Genomic DNA, 25451 nt, shown 5'->3' on the forward strand with positions numbered 1-25451 from the left:
CACTTCAGAACGGTCCCATGTTTTCTTCTCATCCACTCTTGGGTGCTTTTTGATGTGTTTGGGGTCATTATCCTGCTGGAAGACCCATGACCTGCCATTAAGACACAGCTTTCTGACGCTGGGTTGTATGTTTCGCTCCAAAATGCCTTGATAGTCTGATTTCATTGTGTCCTGCACAGATTCAAGGCACCCAGTGCCTGAGGCAGCAAAGCAACCCCAAAACATCAATGAGACTCCTCCGTGTTTCAAGGTAGGCATGGTGTTCTTTTCTTTGAAGGCTTCATTTTTTCTTCTGTAAAGATAGGGTTGGTGTGATTTACCAAAAAGCTCTAATTTTGTTTCATCTGTCCAAAGCACATTCTCCCAGAAGGACTGTGGCTTGTCAACATGCATTTTTGCAAAGTACAGTCTGGCTTTTTTGTGTCTCCCTCTTGGCAGTGGGGTCTTCTACCATGGAGCCCATTTTCATTCAGACAGTGACGGATGGTGCGACTTGAAACTATTGTATAAATATCTTGAACTTGAAGATCAGCTTGGATCTGTATTGAAGTTTTCCTTGGTTCTTTCTCGACCATTTAAGCAATCCTTCTGTTCAATCTCGGGCCAATTTTCCTCTTGCGACCACGTCCAGAGATGTTGGCTGCAGTTCCATGGGCCTTAAACTTCTCAATAATAAAATATTGGCAACAGTGGACACAGGAACATCAAGCTCTTTGGAGATGGTCTTGTAACCTTTACATTGACCATGCTTGGCTATTACATTTTTTTTTATCTCTCTCTAATCTCTCTCCTTTTCCTCCTGTTTTCCATGTTCAATGTGATGCACACAGTGGCACAAAACAGCAGAGTGAGTAATTTTCTCCTTTTAAACTGGCTGCTTGAGTGATTATAAGATTGAAAACACCTGTGATACTAATTAAAACATAATAGTCTGCTTAAAGTATCACTAAAAATCTATTATTTCTTACAACTTCTAAAGGATACCAATAATTTGTCCAAGCTTTTTTAGAATGTCTTTGTAGAATAAGCATGAATTCAGTTATTTCCGCAACTTTTTTGTTTTGTTCCACTGCAAACCAAACATAGACATGCATTGATAATAAAAGATCTTTTAATTTCAACACTGTTCAGTGCAAATGGTAATGGTACTAAAATGCAAGGGTACCAATAGTTTCGGCCACGTCTGTAACAGCAGTCCCTGCTCAAAAACCTAGCAATTTGTCTGAATTAAAGCTGTTCTGTAAAGAACAAAAGACTGGTATAAAATTCTAGGGAGCATTTGGTAACAGTTATTGCTGCTAAAGGTGGTGCAACCAGTTATTATCTTTAAGGGGGCGATTACTTTTTCACATGGTGATATGGGTGTTTGATAACTTTTTTCATTAAGTAAATGAAATATTAATTTGTTTCCCTTTGTTTAATATTACATTTTGTCTAAAGAGCTGAAACCATTCAGTGTGACATAGTATGCAATAATAGAGGAAATCAGGAAGGGGCAAATAGTTTTTCATGGCACCGTATGTACAATAAAGCCCATTCAAGGAGTGTCAGGTAAGCATTTTGAGCACCTTGTAGTGATTTTATTGTACAGTTGTGGAGAGGATAATGCATGCAAAAGTTTCATCTTATGGAGGTGTAACACCCCTAACTAAATTTGTAACCAAGAGAAAGCGAAAAAATGTGTTGCATTAGATGGGTAACACATTCAGATTGTCTGTGCCAGTGCCAAATACGCTCAGCTGCAGAGCATGATGCCACGTGATTGGCTATAGCATCATCCAAGGAGGAAGTGTTTCTGTCAGCAAGACTGTCATCTCATCATGTAAGAACGGCTTTTCTGGTTAGTCTGCACATGAAGTGTGCTCCTCCAACACAATGACTACACATCTGAGATTGTGGACTGCAGAGTGAAAGGGATCAATGACTTGTGTTATGTGCTTTGGAGAACTTGTTTGCTGTCTTTTGAATTGAGGGACAGCAATGAGATCTCACATGAGGGCTCACAAATACAATTGTCTCAGTGTGTCAGGATATAACTCAGTCTGCACCACTGTTGTGCAGTCTGTCTTACTCTACTTTAACATTGGTTTTTAAAAGCATTTTTGCAGCCAACAACATTTATAGCCAATGTTCTTCAATTGTTCATTTGTAGCCAATGTTCTTCAATTGGCTACAAAACAAGGGGAGTCGTTTCATGTGAAATGTCCCAACTGTGGACGTCCAGATGATTTTAAATGTTGGCTCATGCTTGTCTTCCTTGGCTAATCTGGAAACTCCTAGAGCAGGGGTATCGAGTCTTATCTTTTTATCCCAGCGTTAAGACATCTGATTCTACTTTTAAAGATCTTGATTGAAGTCCATGATTATAAAATTAGTTGAATCAGGTGTCCTAATGCTGGGCTAAAACAAATACCTGCACCCACATTAGCCCTTCACGGATAAGTTTGGACCCCCCTGTCCAAGAGCGTGGGCATCTGTCTGTGCCTGCTGTTTATGCTGTGAACTATGACAATGTCCATTCCACAATGAACTTCTGTTCTTCAAAACTCTTTCCAAAATGGATTTTGATTGGTCCATTTCCATCATAGGAATTCATTAAAATAAAAGTTTATGATTGTCTTGGTTGTTTGTTTTCCCTAAAATCCAATGTTTGCACAAATGTGGGTATATCTAAAGGGCTCCAAATGATGCAAACCACAGCCATTGAAGTCAGGGAGGATGGCAGCATTTTATTTCTTTAAAAACCTTTTAAAAAAGGCTTTTATGTCCAACTGTACACCATCCATGGATTATGTCATTTGGAAAAGTGTTGTTCATGGCCTTTAAATTACAAAGCAATGTTGATGCAGAGCAGTAAGTTTGAAGATGAAGCTTACAGCTTCCTACAGTCCCAAATACCTGCATATACAATCCTGTCTTTAGCTACCACCTGGCTGTGATGTGCCTAGTCCCTCCATAATCACCTCATTTAACACAAAGTGACACACATATGGTCTTCAGTTTACAGGCACAGCATTCACCTTAATCACTGAGGTTTTCATTTGAAAAACCTGAGAAGAAATGATAGTTTTATGAAGTCACTGCTGAGATGCAACATCCACAAGCTCTAGGTTTCATATTGCTAGGATTATAGACAGCAGCCACTTTGTCTTAGGAAAACAGCAGCAATAGCAGCTAAGATAATAATACCACCAACAGTAGGAACGGCAGTGGTAAAGCTGTTAACTTTGTTATTTCCAGTGAAAATATTCTTAAAATAAGCATTCACATTGTTAGAATATAATTTGTATTCCTTATTTACAGGAGTTCTCATTGTAACATTTCCATTTTCGGAACATCAGTAGCTCATTTTCCAGCCAGTCCAGCCAGGTAAAGCTAAACACTTGACTGAAAGTCTCATCTCATGTTCATACTGCTGGTCCATTTTCTTGCCCACTATCAAGGCTCAGAGACGCTAGAATCATTCTACATCCTGTCCTCACAATGCCTCCTTGGTCTTAACATCATATTCGCATTCCAAGATAGCAGCTGATATTTGTAGGTTTGACTACACACTTAAAGCTTGAGTTTCCTGATGAGGATCGAGGGGAATAGAAGGGTCAAATGTATAGGCTTGAGGCACAGAGAAGTCCAAATGACCAAAGACCAAAGATGACCAAAGCACAGCTTAAGCTTGTGAGGAAAAGAAAGAAGCACTGGCTTGCCTGGCATCAGTACGACAGTGAAGATGTGGTCATTGAAAACGGGTTCAGCTAGTTAGCTACATTAGCTGCTTTGTAATTTGAATTTGACAGCATGAGAAATCTATCAAGGCACTGCTGTCCATGTCTTCTCATGTTTTCTTTCTCTAAGGGTGTGACATTTTGTCAAGTTATCCTGAATTTTGAGGACTGTGAATGTTGCTTCACAAAATATTTTATTTCAGTCAAAATTTAGATGTTTGTCAACAGTTTTTTAACCTTTAAAAAAGCACACTCCTAGCACCTATGATACAAGATATACAGACAATTTAAGAATAAATATACTAATTTAAAGTCTAAATGAAAGTGTGTATATGATACTTTTTTCTCAGTTAGTGACAGCTGGTTTATTAGGTTGGATTACAGAGCAGTTCACACACTTGTTGTGATTGAAAGGAGCCAGGAGGCTCTGAATGAATGATGAACGGGGTCACTGGTCTGAAAAATGCCGCCACACACACACACATACACAGGCACACACATAATCAAATATTGATGGAGATTGATATGTGTTGTTCATGCAAATAGCATTCCTGCTGTGTGACATCTGCATGGAAAAACAGGAAGCATACCGTGAAGCAATGAGAGGGAGTTGCATTTCCTTGCTTTTCCTTCTTTAGAATTTGGAATGAGCTTCAAACAACAGATCAAACTGTTCTATCCACCGTAGAACTGGAACAGTCCAGAGCAAAACCGCCTAACCCTTTCCAAGTTGTAAGATGTGACATCCAGTCCAATCATTGGGGGTACTGCATCTGTTTGTCTTGCTCTGTAATTCAATGAAGACATCTGTCAATGAGTGCAGAAATGCATTGAAATTATATTGTGCATGAGGAATTACTGGTTTCACTTTCCATTTCTCACTTCTGCAAATGCCATCTTCCAGGTAGCTGTCAAATTTCATTTGTAAACTTCTGATAAAATAAATTGATATACAGTGAATTATCTACTTCTCATAACTTTTGACTTGGACTGTGAAGTTACATGTGTGAAATTGTTGGTAATATTATGCTAGACATGTATTTGTAAATTATTGCCCTGGGCCCTTATGTGCTGGACAAATCCCATTTTTAAGGGCAATAATGTTTCCTGTTCTCCCATGTAGAAGTTTTTAGTTGGCAGAATTAGGGTAGAACCACCTCAATTGAGTTACTATGAGACAGCATGCTTTGAAAACCTTCCAGTGCTTACATGAAACAAAGCTCACTAGATTTTGAGGAATCTGTAATCAGTCGACAGAAGACCCTGTCTTGTCTTGCACAATAAGAATTTGGTAGTGACACTCAAAATGAATCATAGTGGTATGTTGCAAACTGGTTGTCTTACACTAGGCTGTGGGAAAGTGAAGGGACAGTAGGTGAGGCAAGTGGGCTTGCTTCACAAAGACCCCTTACTGAAAATAAGAGTCAACAGACCAGGCCCCCCAGAGACAGAAGTGGTGGTTGAACCAAGAAGTCAGAGGCAGTGAAGCAGCTCTTTATGGGTCCTCTGTTTATACTGGCCTACACACTCACTCTCTCACATATCAATGGTCGCCCCCGTGGATGTGGGTTAAGCCCCTGTGGACAAAGGCTTTCACACCCAGCCGGCTTTTGGTTACTATGAAGAGGGGGTGACTTTTAAGTCGAAATGTCAGAGGAAAATGTTACATGAAAAGAAAATGTTTAACATTGATGCTTAAGTGCTGAAGTTGTATGCAATATAAACAAGGTGTGTAGCAGGTTATTTAGTTCAGTTAAAACTGAGCATTAAAGTCACTTATTTGTGAAATATGTGTGTCATAATGTATTAGTTAAATATTGGAGTAAATTTGGAATAGACCCCTACTTTAATGCAAGGTTCTGCTGGGGGTTCTTTCTAATATGAACTGGACAATATTCACTCACACAGTAATGTTTGAACAGTGCACAGTAAAACCCCATATTGGTTCCATTCAGTCAGCCCTAGAGCCTGTTTTCATAAGTGCTGGTTATAATAAATAGTGAATACAAAAGGGGGTTTTCTCTAGAAGAAATTCCTCATAGTGAAAAAGACTGTGCCCTTGAGGTCCACTCTGGATGATAAATTCACGAACTTCTACAGTACCATTTATGATCCATGTCTGCTATTGTCTTGTAGATATCTAGATAATTAGATATTCTGAATCGAAAACTTTTATGCGGACTTGCACAAAAAGAAGGTATTGCATATTCTCCTAAGACCTGGCAATTCCTTTTTGTCCACCTTTTCAAAATATTTTTACTGCAACATGTTTTTGCCATCCAAAACTGTTGTATTATGTCAAACAAATTCAACACTTAAGCTTTTCTTCTGCTGGGTCTTAGGAGGATATTAGGGGATAAAAATGTGAGATCCCTTACAGGAGCTCCTCCTGAGGAAAAGCCACTCTTGTGAAGGGTGGCACACGGCTACCGGAGGAACTGTCAACCACCAAACAATGAAGCCATGTGACTGTGATGTCAGGAACCAGTCACAGAATCCTGTATGGGCTTCCACTTCCGCCAGTACCAGCAGACTGTTTTGGGTCTCTGTCAGAATTGCTCAGAAAGGAGTGGGGAGAATGGCGATCTGATCACTCCCGTCTGAACAAGAGAAAACCAGTGCTTGCCTTTTTTTGCCATGACAGGAACAAAGTCATATGGATGGCCACTTTAAAGATTTCAGGTAAATGTTGTGGATCCTGGTTCCCTGTTCTGTGGGCCATCATTCAGATGCTGTCCATTTTTTTGTCTTTTCCGGGTAAATTGGTTGTTTTTTAACAATGCCTTGAGCCAAGTGACTAATTAAAATGCAGGAAGCTTTAAGCTTTAAGAGTCTTTTGGTATTTGTTAATGTCATAATTTATGTTCGCTCAAGTAATATGAGCAAGAAATGGCGGAAGTACTGTGTATGATATAGAAAGCTTTTCCTTGATAGTTATGTGTAATAACTCAAAGGTGTTGGATAGGAGTGTATTCTAGGAAATGGATGGGAACATATTTTATTTTAGAAAACCATGTGCACTCAGAATGCAGGCTTTTGTGTTTTCTGGAAGTGTCCAGTGGGCAATCTGCCCTGTTTGCTTTTGAATTTTATTGTTTATAAGCATTTAAAAGCGTTTATAATCAGGCATTTGGTCATGGCATTTTTAACTTGCGGATTTTTCCTGATGTGGGGGAGGGTGTACTGGAAAGTCAAACGATTACCTGGACTGGGGTTTCAGGTCAGGATATAGCATCCTCAGGCTCGCTTCGCAGTGTCAGGATTGTGTTGTTCATACAGACATTAAAACATCACTGGCCCCTACTTGTCCATCATTGACTGAGAAATACCCAGTGCACATTGATTCAGTGAGGTGAAACCCTCACTGCCTTTGATCAATCGGCCTTTGTGCTTACATTATCTTGGTTGTCATCAAGCACGGCACGTGGTTGGCAAGCGAGGCTGAGGTTTGTACAGGTGCGCCTGACGGGGGTGTTCATCTGTTGCCATGGTTTCCGTTTCCGTGGAGAGCAGAGAATTGGGTAATGACGGACCTGTTGGCCTAAGGGCCTTTTCTTTCACAGTGTGCTACTTTTAGCTGCTTAATAATGGCACTCCAAATGATCGCACTTAGTTTTCCTGATTACCTAGTGTGACATGTTTCTTGCCTGAATGATGGCAAGAAAGTGGAGGAACGAGGAGTCTTTGTTTTCTAGATGGAATGAGATCTGAAGCACGGGTGAGAGTAGCCAGCCATATTCATGCAGTATTATTGTGAACAATGGTCTAATACTCAGAATGACAGTCCTTTTTCACTTACAAATGTGATCCAATCATATAAGTAGAGCATTGATATAGCTAAAACCGCAATGAAAAGAGGCTCTTAAGAACTTGGTAATCCAGTAGCTTTGCATCTTCATGAAAAAGTGCTTGCTGGGTCTCATATTCCCTTTCTTTACCACATGAATTGTCTACGGTTAATGTTGTATTAGGAAGGTTAATGAGTTCTGCTGTGCTCCACTGTGATTGGATTATAATTTCTGACCAACTCTCCCTCTGCTGATGGAATTAGATAGTGGTATGTACCGTTGAACCTATTATGCTCTTCTGACATTCTGTTTTTTTCTGTTGAGAAAAAGAAGGAATATGGTTCCTGTGTGTGTCACTCAAAAATTGTGTGGGGCTAATGTAGGTCTCCTCAGTCAGTAAAGGTGCTCACCACTAATGCTGACTAGGCCCTATTGCCACTGATTCAAGCCTCCAAAGTGGTAAAACACATTTGTTGTCATCCCATCAAGGGTAGATGGGCTGTAAGAAGGCTGGGATTTGTTTGGTTTACAGTTGCATTTTTATCTTCCCACCAAATTCCAGATTCCTACAGGCTGCTAGTTGTTGTCTTTGGATTTAGCCTCACTCAATCAGATTAGAGGGGCGAACACTGTTTTTAACGTTTGTGAAACCAAAAAGATGAATTTGACTAAAAATTCACTTGATATTCGAGAACTGTTTTACATATTTTTCCTGTGTACAATTGTTTACAGTAACCAAGAACTGGCAAATGTTTGATTTATGATAATTTATTTCACAGATCCACAACAAATGTATGCATCTGTGTGTCTGTGTATCTGTATATAGCAGTGGTCTCCAACCCTAGTCCTGGAGAGCTACAGGGTCTTCTGGTTTTTGTTTTCACCTTAAAATCAGTACCCAATTAAGACCCAAGACACCAGGTGAGTTAACTGTGTAATCAACTGCTGTAATTGATTCATGAAGTGCAGAGTCACTATGAAAACCAGTAGACCCTGTAGCTCTCCAGGACCAGGGTTGGAGACCACTGGTATATAGTGTATTTATAGGCAGAGTCTTTGTGCCATATCATTACGACAGCGTTCACATGATGGGCAGAGAAATCACTGTGTGGTAAGCAGCACTGAGCACCATTGCTTTCACTAGCTTTTGGCTTGTGAATTTGTGCTGACTAATTTCCGCAGTTTCTTAGCAAAGGGATGTATAATCCTGAGTAACCCTCTCCCTTTCTTGGTCATTGGGGTTTCTCTGAATGAATATAGATTACTTCAGTTAATCTATATTAGATCATCAGATGGCCTTATTATGCCTTATTTCCTTGAATGTTGAGATACAATTTTGATTTTGTTAATTCTTCAGGCTCTGTTATTGAAGCAGAACATCATTTGGCATTCATAAGAGGGGGCAGTGGTTTCAGACATCTATAGTAATTCTGAGCTGCTGTCGCCAGTGGGTTGCCTAAGACCCAAGGTCTGTGTAACGCTTTTCAAAGTAATATACATCAAAGTGGGTACTTTTAAATTGGGAGACAGATTTTCAAGTAGAGTTACATGAAGGATATTTAGACCAAATAAGGGCATTTGTGAGCCCTGAACAATAAGAAATTGTTATTGTGATTGGGTCAAAGAGAGACAAGACAAGACTCCATTCCAGCAGTGTTTTATTTAAAGGGAACCCCGCCTGTTAAGACACTTAGGCCTTAAAATGGTCTAAATGCCTTCAATTATGTAAACCTGTCATAAAAACTGTATAAAGGATTTTAGTTATTTAAAATAACATAAAATAAAAATAGACTCGTAGGTCGCCATTGTTATTACCGTCACAATGCACTCTGGGTAGTGACGTCAAATGGTTGCACGGGTCTCCTGTCCATGGCTCTTGTCCATTGAGCGGCATTGAAAATGTCTTCTGTTCAGCCTTTTCGATTCGAGCCAGAGCGGGACACTACTCAGCAGGAAAGCACTGAGGACAGTCTCATCAAATAGGCCTAAATAAAAACGATGAAGATTGGGGGCCAGAAGAGACGAGAGTAGTGTATAAGAGATGGTGTCTGTGGAGCAACTGCTCGCCTACGCTAAGACAGAAAAGTTTCAGAGCTAGAGCTCCACTTTCCAGCAGCAGCTGTTCGAAGTCACTTGACCATACAGATCAAACTATCGCTTTTGGTGAAACTGAAACGTATGACCATCATTAATTTAAACGGTGTGACGTAATTATTGATCCGCATCCTTAAATCTTAAATCGGTGATAACACCTCCTTTAAATGTATCGTATCCGCATGTACTATCATTAGGGAATATGCATTTAAATATGCATAACTTTCATTTCCACAACATTAAGATGTCTCAAACATTATGGTTCCCTGAAAATGCAGGGAATGCAAAAACCCCTGCAAGATCAAACCTCATGTCCGAAAGGAAATCATGCTGCTCCTCCCTCAGACTAAGGTGATGCATCAGCATCCATCCACAGGATAAGTCATCTCACCTCTGCATTCATGAGCAGGAAGTGGCTGTCAGCACCCACCTCCTCATAAAGGGCAGTGAATAACCTGGAGTTTCTGGCTTTGGCTTTCACAAGATTCACAAAGCTCATGACCGTATCCAGAACATGATAAAGGCTGGGTTCCATGTGGAGCACGTGCGTCTCTGTGCAGAAAGCAGCAGCAAGGTCTTATAGATTCTGTGATAATGTGATTTTAGTGATTTTGCTTTTTCTTTCTATCAGTGACCAGTCTTTTTTTTTCTATTTACCATCACCTCATGGCCCCCCTGGGAGCTTGCTGAGTCCCCCTTGTGGACCCGAGACCCCCAGTTGAGAACCACTGTTCCATGGCATGATATCGCTGAAACAGTTCCTTTCATGGTCCCTTTCCTTTGCAGTGGGTCATTTCACCGCTCTGACTGAGGAATCCCTCCCTCTGCCTCAGTAACCTGCCCTGGCCTGTAAGTCACAGAGACCTGCGGACCCCATTGTCACTCCTATCTACAAGATCCATTGGGAACCATCACTAGCAGGGGGGCAGGTGAGCACTGAACTTCCAGTATCTCTCTTCATTGGGTTATGTTGAAAGCGAGATTGGCTGGTGACTAAGGATGGCATGGCTAGTGGGTGTGTATTCGGTGTCCCTGCTTAACCATTAGAAATCTTGGAAACTTGCGGTCTGCAGAATGCTAAATGTTCCCCTTGTAAGTAAAAGCAATTTAGGCAGTAGTATAGTATCATGGTTTGGGATCTGGGCTTGTAACTCAAAAGTTGTGGGTTTGATTCCCGGTTGAGGCTCTGCCGTTCTTGAGCAAGGTACTTGGTCTAAATTGCTTACTGTATGGATTGTATGTGAAATATATGTTGCTTAGGATAAGGGCATGTGCTAAATGCTGAAATGGAAATGGCATTAATTGACTGATAGTTTTGCAGGGCCAATTTGCCTTTTTTAATATTGTCAATGTATGTTGTCTGCAGTTTTTCTGGGCACAGGTGAAAAGCTGATTCACGATAACATTGTTCCTTGATCCGTACTACGAGCATTCTTATTCAAGGAATTCCTATCTTCCTTTGTACTCAAACATAATTTACTGTAAATGGCCATTTCATAGACATTATTAAACTGCTGAAATCATGCTTTATATGTGTGGATGGGCGGGTCATTCACAATACAAAGACCTGTGTGGTTCAAACGTCTGTGAATGCAAAGGAAAAATAACATTTGAAGCAACATCAGTGTGTAGGTACTGTTTCTCTTTATTGGTTACTTTGTCATTGCCTTGTACATATAATGCCCATTTCCGGTAACAATATAAACTGTCCTACTTTCAAACTAAAGCGTATGACCCCCAAATGATTATCTTCTTGTGCTTGCCAACTATTTTTGTAAAATGTTAGCAGTGAATTATTTTGAAGCCTATGAGAGATTCTGTTCCACTTGCTTTAGCCAGAACAGTACAATGCCATATTTAAAAGGTTTGTGTCCACGCGATATAATAAAAATAAAATACAAATGCACAGAAAGTGCTTTCAGTATGTTGTTAGTGAAGGGAGGCAGTGGGACATTTCAAAGTTGGATTAATAGATATTCTTTGCTGCTTGGCCTTTACAAGAGTAAAGACACAACTGAAGCATTCTTAGAATGACCTCTCATTATTGGGGTTGCATTATTTCTCAAATGAACTACTGGGCGGAACTTATATCAAGTGCACTTTTCTTAGGAATCTTTGAAAAGGAAAATACTATAATAAGTGTGTAAGTGGTAGTAGCAGTGTGGAAGACCATTAATCAGTGCTTCCTCAGTGTCTATCTGATGTTTCTTTAGAATATTGTGGAAAATTAAATGAAGGCTACCTCATGCCAAGCTTACAAAGTGGAAAATTCAACAGTCTAAATTGAACATGAAAAGCCTTCTTTCAGTGGCATTGCAGTGGTTTCCTTCTAGTGCTAAATAGGGCTGTGACGGTATGGATTTTTTCTTACTGCGGTGAAAAAGCAACGTATCCCCGCGGTTCGGCGGTTTACCGCCAAAAAAATAATTATAATAATAATTTACGTAGACTAACTATGTTCCGTACACTTGGCGCCGCATGGCCATGAACCATTCATCCGTTGTTAGGAGCCAGACAAGCATGTTTTTGTGCTCATTCTCCAGGGAAATGCCCATTCTACAATCTACGCTTTGATTGATGTGTTTTGAATCAATGGTATTCGAGAAAAGGGGGAAAACTACCTCTCCCGTAAAGGGAAACCTCGGCCATTTAACAGTTCTAAAATCAATGCGCTACAAAATCCAGCATTCTAAAGCAGTTTAAACAGCAATGTTATTCTTTCGATTTTGAATTGTTGTTACGTTCCCTCCCCTTTTCAATGTCCAATTTCACAATAGATGGCAATGTTGAATCACGGTTCTAGTCACTGGCTTCATTTAGGTATGCCAACCATCCCGCAAAATACGGAATCGTCCCTTATTTTGACAGTAGAATAGGCGTTCCGTATTTAACTCATGGCTACAGGACGCATTTTCATCCGTATCTTTGTGAACGATTCCGTTTGTAGTAACCGCTGTTTTGAATAAAATTCAGTAGTTAGCTAGCTAGCTAGCCGGGATAACATGCATGCTGTGAGACCATTCTGACCTAAAACCCAGAATTTTAATATTGGCTAGATGACAAGTGACGGCGAACCTATCATAAAGCTAACTGGCATTCAAACCCAGTTTCAGAGTGTCTTGGAAAAACGCAATGTCTACACTGCGAGACCGCAACATTTTAAAAAGAAAGACAGAGTTAGGGAGATTAATTTTATTGAGTAATGGTTTAATGTAGGCTAGTTTTCTTAAATAATGTAATGACAAAAATTACCAAAATTGGTGCTAATTGTATAGTATAAAACAAGAAGGAACTTTTTTTTTTTGATAGAATCGTTGGTTTCATAGAATTAACGACCATAACGACCACGAGTTTTTGGATAACAACGGTCAAAATAGAACTGCTAACCACAGTTTTGCTTTACAACGGTAAAATAATGTGCCCAAACGGCCGCGGAAGAATATTTCAATTTCAGGTGATTAAGTCGATAAAAATCAATAAATATTCAAGTAACCATATATAGTCATTGTTGGTTACACGTGTTTAAGTGGAATAAACACCTCCAGGATGCCCGCCATCAGCAGGTCCGCCTCACTCCCCACTGGATGCTCTCTGCTTCCCAGCATGGGACCAGAACAGTGCGCCTGCCTCTCTCACCTGCTCAAAGGCTCGCTCGTCACATGGCAGCCAGCGCGCTGCGCTAACGTCCACAGCTTTAAACCCCACGGGTTTAATAAAAATGTCTTCGCCTTGGCCGCATCACCACCCCATCGTAGCTTGCATTATTTTCCAATAACGGGACAGCCCGTCGTGGTTTATTCCTTACATATTGTGTGTGTATAGGCTATATTCAATTGAACGTTATATCACAAGTACTCAAGCCTAGAAAGAATTAATAATAATCGGACACACACAAAAGAAATCCCCCATATGTTTAATGGACTGACTCTCCCTCCCCCTTGCGCGCGAAGCTGAAGTGACAAGCAAATGAAAGGTTTTGTTTCTCCAGAAGCCCTTGAACATAGGATGTAAGACAGTCAATGATGATAAGCAATCAATGATTATTGTGTTTATATGATAAGCTTACATTTCATATCACACACTCTTGTAACTTTCACCAGCAAAAAAAAAATGAAATACAAAAAAAATTAAAAAATTTGCGGTGATGACGGTACTGAGCTCAACCTTGCGGTAGGCATCACATGACCACAGCGGTAATCCTCACATCGCCACAGCCCTAGTGCTAAATTAAAGTGTATTGCAAATGACTGCATGTGTGAGCATAATCTAGATTATTGTGTTGCAGTCATTGCACTTTGCCACATTTTAAAGTGAAGCTGTTGATATAGTTCTTGTAGAAAAAAGATATATTCTTATTTTATGGAAAGTTCAATGCCTCTCTGAGCTTTTAAGGTATAGCAGTTCGTTTTATTCTTATAGACTTATTTTTGTCTAGTTTTGTTGTACTTAGTCCTTCGAGCCAACAAAAATGTAGGTGTTTTTCCTTCCCATTCCAAATAAGGTTCATTGATGCCATATGCACTGACTGACAGTGTTTAAACTATGATTGTACGGCCATGACATTCCAGAGTTCTGAGCAAGTATGGAGGTGTTTATCCCCATTTTTCATCCTCCACGCCACTCATTCGATTGGGGAAGTATTCATATAGTAGGGCCTCTGTGTTTCCCACTTGTTTTAATGAGCTCTGTGCTAAAACCACACTGGATATTTTCAATCTTTACCCTTTACATTTGGACTACACTCAAAATGCCTGACAATTTTGGTCTATGAACTCTGAGTGCCAGCCTGTGGGTCTGTTGGCCAGGATGAAGTTGCAGCAATTGCTTTAAAATGATATTTTGGCTGAGCCTTTTTCACGATTGAGAAACGTTTGTTATTTCTAATAGGGATTATCCATTAGCAGATGATTCCTTTTTACTTATAATTTTGTCTGAAGTGGTAGGACTACCATTATACACATTTCATGATTTTTATTATGAAGTAATTGAAGACCACTTCTTAATCAAAACCTTTTTTGGTTTAACTTATGACAATTGTAGAGAGGCAAAGAAATCCGCAAGTAATAAACCGGAGAAAACCACTGTTTTAATCTTCACACTTCTCGAGATAAACCAATAAATCCACGTGAATATATTGTACTGTTTTTGTATTGATTATGTAGCTGTATAAATATAAATATAACCTTTTGTACCATTCATCACATTTAGTTCAAGTAAATAATGGCTTGGATTCAATCAACATTTGCCCTTACCTTTGAAAAATAATTGAAATTTACCATGTGAGAGAGAATAAATGTTGACAGTATGTAAAGGACATTTACAATTGCCCTCTAGAAAAAAAATGTGCTCTATCTTTGAGATACAATTTGGCATTATTGGCCCTGGCTATATACCTGATCAGTAGCATGTTACTTTGTTAACAATGTACAAATGTCGAATTACATTGTCCCCAACAAATAAAAATAAATTAATAAAAAACAGGTCACAGGCACCCATGCCATGTGTGAAGTGTAAGATATGCCTGATGAAGACACTCAAATGTGGCACTATTGTTAAATCTGAAATGTCTCAGTAACTATACTGGATACAGTTTATGCATATTTACTGTATGCACAATATCCTGTATCAGTTGTTCAGTTCAAACCTTACAACTCAGTCTTGTTAAGGGCACCTGTTAGGCCAATAAATAATTTAGTGAAATGTTATATTCCCCTGAGGTGCACCAGAAGGAAGCACTTCACTTGGGAAGCAGAGGAATAATGCGCTGATAATCTGGCTTGTAAACAAACAAACCAACAATGTCTCTAAGCAACAGCGGTGTAGATGCTTCTGGTTTTAAACCCTGGGGCCTGTTTATAGTTAGCCTATTTTTAGGCTAAATGGTGAATAACAGCCAAATTTTACTGGAAGTGACGATAGCATTGATCCTGACCAAAAATAATATCAACATTGGCAGCTATAATTATTTTTGTCCCTTAATGTCTGAAACTTTATGCGCGGTGGCTTAATCGTAGTGCTCTGTCCTTGAGCCTATACTTAAAGGGCACTGACTGCTTTGTGAAATGCAATGCTGATCTTACAGTTACAATAATACATGTAATACAAGAACTGAATGGGTTTCCTGGGGAAATCACGAAAATATTTTTAAATGAACACCCAGGGAAATGTTAAGTTGGACATGTTAACTGTTTAGTTAAAGGCACTTTCTCGTCTCCCTCTCTCATATTTACTTAACCAGGCTTTAGAAAAAGGTTAATATGAAATCATTATCGTTTTACCATAGAATTGATCATTGCTTTGAACCAGGGGTATCAAACTCATTTCAGTTTGCAGGCCACATGGGATCAAATTTGATTTTAAGCAGGCTGGATTAAGCAAATTATTGCAGAGTCTAGTAATAACGCAATAAAAACATCTTTAAATATAGTTCCTTCTTTCTTTTAATAAAGTATAGTCAGCCTGTACAGGTACATTGTGAATGCATTCATTAGTTTACAGATTAACAATAATGAAGTTCATATGAATCATTAATGAATTTTTTGTGAGGAAATAAGTGCAAAAGCATGTCTCCATTTCCTCACATTGTTTCAGACAATGTGCTGGTGCAGTAATGATGTCACTTTCAAAACACACTTTGGAGAACATTTTAAAAATACATGTCACTGTTGCCTAGTGCCTATAATAACACAAGTTTCTGTAAAGTAACACTACGGCAATGCGGGAAAACACATTTTCACATACATGTAGGCTCATCTGGGTACCGCACATAAATTATCAAGTAGCTATCTCTATTCAAGTATATAGGCTACAGTTGTTCACCGTTTAGTGATGTTTCAACAAAACATATGAAATCAGCAATTAATTGAGTGGTGTAAAAAGTAGCTCATTTAAATCAATTAATTAATTAATTGCTCCTGGGACCATATTTTAGCCTTTATAAGTGCATCAATATTAGCTGTCAAGTCCTGAGCAGTTGCCGGTTTCATTATGTCATTTAAGTACTTATGTGTGACCCTGGAGAGCAGTTTTGTTATTATTCATTACATGCACAGAATTTTAGGTGTACTTGGGCAATTTGGGGTACCCAGGCAAGAGAATTTTAATAATGTATAGTTGAATGTCCCTGTGCACATCAGAGGCCTTCACTGTGAATGACTAGAAAAAAATAGCTTTTTCTATTTTTTTTTTCTGTCTCAGTCCCCAAAAATTTGAAAATGCTGCTGAAACTCTCGTAGTAACCTGGTAATCTTGTCTTTGTATCGACACGTATTTCTGGTGTCAGGCACAATGTCCAGATGGGGAAAATGAGCAGAGTGTCAGGTAAGGCGAGGGAATGGACCCAAGCGCAGAGTAAAAAACTCAAAATCCAAAAGGGGTAAATCCAAAACAAGACTTTTAATAAGAACAAACACCAAGGAATACAAAAACAGAGCCACGCAGGGCAAGTCTCAGAAAACCCAAAAACAAAACTTCAGAACGCAAAACAAAGAAAATCCAAAAATCCAAAAATGCGTAGAAAACAGAACGTGGGCGGAAACACACAGGGCAGAACACAATCAGAAACACACAAGGATCCAGCACCTGAGTCAGGGAAGACAAGAACTTAAATAGACCAGACACTAACGAGACACAGGAGGGCACAATGCACAATCAGACCACAGAGGGAAGGGATAACTAGACACAACTGAAAAACAATAATAGAATAATAGGAACCAATAATACAATTACACAGGGAAAAGGAACAGAACTACCGCCATCTGGTGGCCCAGAAGGGAAAAAACCGAAAACAGGAACAGAAACCTGACACAGAGTCCCCATTTGACTGGCTTTGCTTTGTCCTCCATGAGTTCTATTAACCACTTCCATGATGTGCTCCATCCTTAAGGACCTGCAACACAACTTCCTGGTGCAAAATACAATGGAAAGTCCCATAATCCCGCCCTCCATTTGCAGCCTGTGCTACCCCTCTCTGATTTTTTTCACAACACCTGCCCTGATCATAAATGGTGTGACATCAGTAGCTGTACTGACAGCTGGGGCAAGTCTACCCTGAGCCTATATAGCGCTCCAGGGAGTTGAAAATTTCATACGCTGTTGTTGTATCTGTCATCGGCACCAACTGGTCAACACCACAAATGCATATGGCCAGTTGAACAACATCTGTAATGTCAGTACTCTCGTCAATTGCAACCGAAAAAGCAATGAATGACTTAACTTCTTTCAGTTGGCAGTGTCTATGGGTTTCTATGAGTAGTTTGCCGTGTTGGCAAAAGCCTGATGCTTTTCAGGGCATATGATTTCTATAGCTTTGAGCTTGCATGACTTCACAGACTGACCCTCTGCATATGGCTTTGATGCTGATGCTATTTCATTAGCAATAAGGTAGAAGCTTTAACAGCTAATGCTCTGTGCCAGCTACAATACCGCCAACCATTCATTTATCTAATTTGTTCTCAGTAGTCCTCACAAGTTGTTGTATTTTTCCTCATGGTGAGTCTGATAATGGCACCAAATATTATATTCTTTGAGCATTGGCTTATGCTGTGAACAAATCTAACACATGGATTTTTCATTAATCTCAGTGAAGAAATAAGATCTGATCCATTTTTCCTGGTAAACCTAGCACGTCATCTACCCAGTGTGTGAACTTCTCTGTTTTGACAGTGACATGCTTAACGTAGGCTGTAGCATAAGTGGCATCTAATGACGTGTACTCTATGAAGTAACTGGCGTAATGCACGTCTTTTGCTAGCAGCTGTAGTTTGGGCCTACTGTTATACTGAGCGTATCCCTGAGTGGACAAACCAGGAATAGCAAGACATTGTTATTAAAAAACAGTAATATGGCACGGCAAGGTTAAAATATTTTTTAAGTATTCCGTGTGCCAAATTGGACCCTTTGGCGGGCTGGTTCCGGCCCACGGGCCATGTGTTTGACACCCCGTCTTTGGACCACTGTGACCAAGGCTTGATTCCAGTTGTATGAGTCATGGATAAATCCATTTCCAGGATCCTCTTACTTGCCGGTAGCTACAAGTGATAGAATAGTACTGTCACACGCCGTGTGACACAATGGTATGGACAGAAGAGCTGGGAGATGTGGTAATTCTGGGGTTGACTGGCATTTATTGAGTACTTGGGGTGAGAGAGAGCTCACAAAATAAACAAACAAGGTCTTCTCTGTTCACCCTCACAGGATCCGGGTAAAAGTAATACACTAAAATAACAAAGGCTGAATAAACGTAAACCACAATTCGGCTTTCCAGCTTGTCTGTGCCAGTCTTGTTCAGCATTTGGTCTTACCTGACTCTGCCAGTGACTCCCACTGGCTGATCAGGAGCCTGCTGGTTCGCCTGTTAAGCTGCACATGAAATGTCTTCCTCCGACTCATCTCTGTGCAAGCTTGTCTTGTGAGCTACAGTGTGATAATAAGTGGCGATTAACGTGTTTGTCTGCACTTTCCCAGATCAATGTATTTTTTACTAATTGATGCTTCTATGGATGCATACTACTTGGCATACTAAAGAAAGAAGGAAAGCCACTTAATTTTTTTCAAACAACCATTCATCAAAAGCTGTAGCTCTGGATAGCATTCATGCTTTTCCCTCCCACACAGGGAACAGTCACTCATACTCTTTCACTCTCAAGATGGCCCGGGGATATCAGCGGCCTACACACATGCTCCCTTTTGAATACTAATGTGCATGTATCTACCCTCATCCCTGTCACACACTAAAATACCTCTCAAAATGTCTGTTTTTTTGTGTTTGTGTATGTGTGTGTCTGTGTGTGCATGTGTGTGCGTGTATGCGGGTGTTTGTTTGTGTGTGGTTGCATGCGCACACGTGCACTCAGGCTTTTACAGGCCTTGTTTACTTTTTTATAATTATTTATATCTGTTCAATTCTCATATTTTTCATTTTCAATGTCATTAAACTCTCCACTTATTAGAACTATAAGAACTATAGATGCATGAGATTGACATACTTCTATTTTTATGTCATGAATCAGTTTGAGCTCGAAAGCTATTTTGAAGTTAGCGTATTCATTAAAAATGAATACGGTACCATACTGAACTAAAACTGATGAGGTGAATCTCACTAATCATGACAAACTATTACTATTGCATTAAATTTACTCAGACGTTTGGTCTGGTAGAGATCTCATTGCATAATATTTCTGTCCTGTCTATAAAGGTCCGTCCAAGGCATTTTAGAAGACTCAAAGGGCCCAAAATATAAGAAAATCTGTTGATCTGGACTAAGCCCACTTCAGAGTGACATTAGGCATTAGTTGAGTCAATTTTGTTTTTCTTAAACAAAACAAAGACTTTTTCCTAAATGTGTTTATATAATTGTAATATTTTGTATTTACAATTATAGTGTTAGAATTCATAATAATTTCACAAAAGTATATAAGTTCTCAGAAAGATCGTAATAGTTTGATGTTGGCTTCTGTTCTAAATAGAAACTAAAAGCCTTTTTTCCCCTGTGCTTTTTTGTATGTGATGGAAGAATAGTTTCATTTTCTTATGAACCCATATCCTGTACATGATGTCGCAGAGCCAGCTTTTCTTAAAAGGCAAGTTACTGTACTTTATTGTGGTGGCCAGCCCTGCTTTTTTCCCACATGACACATACATTTGAATTGCCACCATTTGTAATTCACTCTGTGTCAAGATTGTAGAAATGTGCCACTCTCACTCAAACCAATATCAAGAGCAGTTTTCCTCACAAGTGTTGCAAAGTATGTCTAAGTTCTACAAATATCAGACACAGACTCTATGTAAGCTGTTTGTGTTTAGCCTATTTTTTGTTTTGTTTTTAAGTAGTATCTTGGGAAATCTCACACTAAGCATTTTAGTGCCCATTGAGGGACTAGGGAAGTATAAAGGGACCTTTCAGAAATGGGGAGTGGAAAGAGGTCTCTGCCATCGCTTAACCACCCTGACGTTCCATTGATCAAAACATCTCATCCACTGTAAGGCACAGGGTTGTTAGAATAAAAACTGTAATTACCGAACGGAAGGAATTAGTGTGCCTTTAAATAATTCAAGTTCTGCCTTAGACCGGACAAGAAAGTACTATTTGTGTACGAGGGAATGAGAGACTTCTGCCACTGTATTATAGGAAAAACAGTGGCGCAGACACAGCATAGCACATCTAAGCATGCATACCTGCATTCATGTTACGTGCTGTATGAAAATATTAGTGTTAAGAATGGTAATAGAATAGATTTCTTGTTTGAACAGTACTTTGAAGTTGATTTTAAGACCGCTATTTATTTATTATAATGCCCAAAAGCATTGCTGTAGTATATGAGCCTTGAGTACGTTTTTAATTTCCAAGAGTAACCCTCATGTTGACAGACTGTTATGAAGTCACATGTATAGTAACATAGGCATTCACTAGTCTAGGAAGGAATTGTGTACGTGCATGCGTGTCTATATAAATATACATAGATGAATTTGATACCTTAAATAATTTGTCATCCTGAACTTTGTCATTTTGTAAAGATCACAGAATGTGCTCCACTCAACATGAAAGATTTCAGCCATCTCGACAGAAGAGTGTTTCAGAATGTGTTTTTATCCTTTTCTTAATGAATTAGGCTAATTCACAAGGCATTTTAGCTTGGTATGCCCTGCACTGTATCACTATATACTCATACCAGAGGCATTTTTAAATTGTTTTATAAGATGAACAAGCATGCAAACTCACAAGAACCACCCATTAGGGATAAGGAGCACCTGATTTATTTTTATTGATTGCATCTAATTCAGTCTTTTCCATTAAGGATTATGTAAATGTTTCATAACTTATGTAAGCGTTTCAAGCACGCCAGTGACTCTGTTGTTTGAAGAAAAGTTTAAGAAGTTTATGAGTAAAGGAGAGCTTTTATGAATGGTAAAAGAAATTCAAAGAAGAATATAATTTTTTTCTGGAGTGTAGCAAGAAGTGTACTGGTGCCCTGTACTTACAAGTGAAAGGGTCAAAGGTAACGAAGGATTGAAAGATAATGCAGTGTTTTTCCTGCATTGAAATGTCTTAGGCAGGTCGCCTAAATGTTTTTTCAAGCCGCCTAAGCCGATCACACATAAATACCAGTAAAATGATTAGAAATGGTCAGTGAATTTATCGGTACAATTTCATCATTAATGATAGTGCATTTCAAGTTTTTTTATACATGTTCTGACCACTTTCAAGTTTATGTGCAACCTTAGACACACAAATTTAAGTACAGTAGTTCTGAAAAGGCTTTAATGTTGTATAGGGTACAAGTAACACCAGCAACAAAAAGAAAGAATGGTACAAGCATTCTTTGAGTGGATGTATAACAATAATTTAAATACAAGAAGCTGACATCTGTGTGGATTCATTAAGTTAAAAGGTTAATTGACATTGTAGCCTAGGTTTTGACTGAGAAAAATGAAATTCCGTTCAAGATACATTACACTTCCAGATCCCACTATTCCTGTAGAATGACCTCCTTAGAATATGTAAATCTTTTAGTATATGCTATATTTCCCCCTCAATTCTGGCACTTACAATACATAACCCTTCAATAAATATTTAAATTGTTAAAATTTTTCATTTTTGTCACATGCTTAATTTTTTGTATAGCCTACACCTCAATACATTGTGGTGGTCTTTTGAAGACCAAAACTTTACATTATAAATTTAGCTAAATATAGAGGCAATGCGTTGAGTTGATGGTGGCAGTAAAGTCAGACTCACTGCAATCCCTGTCACACAAAGTCACCACCTAAGCCGTATTTTGCGCCAGGAAAGACCCAGATCCATGCTAACCCAAAAAGACAATTTAAAAAGAATTAATGACTTAAAATATTGAGGCATTTCAGGTTTTGGAGCCTATTTAGTTATAGTTATACTTGTAATAATACACAGTATTAATGTAGGTGAACATTTGTGAACTGTGTCTGGGTGAACATTTCAAACCAGCTTAAAAAAGGCAGATAGCAGAGGAAGTAAAATGCCAATGCTCCATCAGAGTTCAACCCATTGGTAATTACTATATGCAGCTACCCACATCTGCCAGCTAACGTCACTCTAAGAGCTTTCCACAGGCTATTTTTACTTCTTTTGTGTCTTTTGAGGAAGTGAGTGGGTATGGTGGTAAACAGTGACTCATAACTTCAGAGGCATTTTGCACCTGCACAATCAGACACTTTCCGTAGAAAAACATTTGGTTTTACTTCAACTTTAACGTTAACTTGGCTTTTTGGTGCATGATTAAGATTGAACTGGAATCACTGAGAAATGTGTTCATAGATTAAAAAAAATAAAAATAAAAACAGCCATTTGAGTGCTAATGAGTGTTACTTATTTTTTTGTATATTGCCAAGTACTGTTTTCAAATACATTAAAAGGAAGATTTATTCTTCTACAGCGCACTGTTTAAAAAAACTCTGTTGAAACACAGTTTCTGAGACCTTAAAAGCCTAAACATGGAGATTCAAACAAAGTAGTGAATGCTGTCTCTGAATGCTAACTCTGAAATGTGTATCTGTCTCAGAATGCATTACTATGGAATGTAATTCATTCCATTATCTATTGCATTGCATATGGCATCATAAGTATTCACACACATTAATACTGTCAGGCAAAGTGAGGATTATGTGAAATATGTTTGATTTTCCAAATCCAGCAGTTCCAGTCGACACCCTTGTTTAAGGGAGGCGCCACCGTCAAAAACGATGATTTTAGTTCCATGTGTCAATTTTGATATTTTTTGATATTTTGCTTCTATAACTTCTATAGTTTCATAAAACGAACAAACTAAAGGTAAATAATCATTATAAATTGTTAATTTAGATGATAATATAACACCATCGTCAAGTGCACAAAGCATAAAATGAGCTTATGATAGCATCATTTATGATTGGATCCCTCCGTGGTTTTAAAACTGACCTGGTTGAACCATTATCGTTACAATGCTTGTTTCCTGGAGCGTACTGCTAGAATGACCATATGTGGCTATTTCCTTTGTTGTCACTGTGAGAATGGATGAAAGACAAGCAGAACTCTTTGATTTCATTGGCTACTAGCGTTTAAAGGTCCCTTTAACAGCCATTTTCTCAAAACTGTATATTGCCCATAGGTTATTCAATTTCTCAACTTTAACAATAGATACAGCTACATAATTGTACATACTGCTTCTTAAATGTTATAGCTAGTGCATGTCAGAGGCTTTTTTTGATATGTTTTGTCATTTTCATTTTATGTGGCATTTTATCAGTAAAAATAAGTCAAAAACTTTTTTTTATTTCAGCATGTACATATTGTTTTTGGAATAATTAATTAAAAAAACAATATTTTGACTAAAGCCTCTGACAAGCCCTAACTATTGTTTTATTGATCACATAAAAAATCAGTTCAGATTTGATCTGTTGAGCTTAAATATTGAATACACTTATATGCAAATTAGCGCATGTTTAATGAGCTAATAGCTCATTTTCATATTTAAAAAAACAAATGAAAAGTCATAATACAAAAAAACCTTGTATTTGTGTGTTTATTAAATTTCATTTTGATATGAGTAAAGGAATTTTGTTTCCTATTAAGGGGTGGTGCCTCCCCTTAATGTTTGACACCTTGAATACCGAACACAAGTGCATCAACAGTTAAAACATCTCACTTATCCAACATATAAAACATATTGATTTGATTTAATTTGGTAATTATTATCAAGAATATCAATTATCAGTTAAATTGCTGAATTTGTTGATAGGCAGAGCAAACTGGCAGATCAACCTTTATCAAAAAGTACAACTCAAAACCAGATTAAAAGTTAAAAGTTACAACAAATATTCATGTCTGATTTACAGATGAGGTTCAACTACCTTAAAACAATTAAAGAAGGTTACATGGACAGTCGAGAAATGAGAAATGAATGAAAGAAGATACCAAACCATAGCTTGTTTGTCCCAAAGTAATCCAAGACTAAAATTTAAAAAAAAAGACAGTAGAATATTCCAAAAATATCAGAGGTGAAATGTAGAATGCCAAACTCAGATGCCCACTTCCAACTAACAGTTACAAACTTCTTGATAAGTTGCCCAAACTAACTGCCAACTAAAATCAAGCCACTTAATTAATGATTAGGGAGGATCCAACTACTTCTGCTCTATTTTGGTGTAGCCTGCCCATAATATCCAACATAGTGCCTGTAGGTATATTAACCCATTTTTATTGTACAGAATCTGATGAGTATGAGGAATTCCAGCATGGGGTTTCCTAGGCCACCCCTTCTGACTGACACACACAAACACACACATACACATACACAGACCCTCACTCACACACAGGTACATTCACAAAATGGCTATCCCCAGTTCATGCTCTGTGTCTAATCTCCGGGCTATGCTGGCCAGGCGCTTTGAAGCTTCTTATAGCTGAGAACGGCCAAATGGTGAATAACATGTCCGACAATACATACAAGGTGTGCTCATGCAACCCAGCCTTTAAATTGTGAGTATGGGTGGACAAGAAAATAAATTAAACAAAATGGGCTAGATGCCAAGTTTAAACCTTGTGCATCCCGTGAATAAAAAAGACAAATTAAGCTTTCTAATGTATGAAAAGTAAACATCCCCCATTTCTACTACTCATACATATTTGCATTTAATAAAAACAATGTTTTAAAAATTATTTATTCTGTTAATGCTTTTTCATTGCATAGGTTACGATATTTGAGGATCACTGACCTAAATTTTCAATTTAAGGGGAGGCACCACAGGTGAAAAGGGTGATTTTGAGTGGATTGGTCAATTTTGAGATATTGTGATATTTAGCTTCTACCACTACAGTAGTTTCATAAAATATCTG

At 38.5% G+C, this 25451-nt stretch overlaps 1 protein-coding gene across 7 annotated transcripts in view; it reads left to right on the forward strand.

The window, feature by feature from the left end:
* hivep2b (HIVEP zinc finger 2b) overlaps positions 1-25451 on the forward strand; it is an 81360-nt gene that overhangs the window by 38593 nt on the left and 17316 nt on the right. For 4 of the 7 annotated variants that reach the window (XM_064334840.1, XM_064334805.1, XM_064334831.1 and 1 more), the window contains one exon: positions 10391-10533. The exons of 1 other annotated variant lie outside the window; for it this stretch is intronic. The gene's annotated coding sequence lies outside the window, so the exon portion shown is untranslated. Of the gene's footprint in view, positions 1-179; positions 251-830; positions 848-10390; positions 10534-25451 lie in introns of all 7 variants that reach the window. 2 more of the 7 variants (XM_064334814.1, XM_064334823.1) reach the window with 2 other exon arrangements.

The sequence above is a fragment of the Anguilla rostrata genome, chromosome 1 (genome assembly GCF_018555375.3).
Source record: "Anguilla rostrata isolate EN2019 chromosome 1, ASM1855537v3, whole genome shotgun sequence".
In the NCBI taxonomy this organism is placed as follows: Eukaryota; Metazoa; Chordata; class Actinopteri; order Anguilliformes; family Anguillidae; genus Anguilla; species Anguilla rostrata.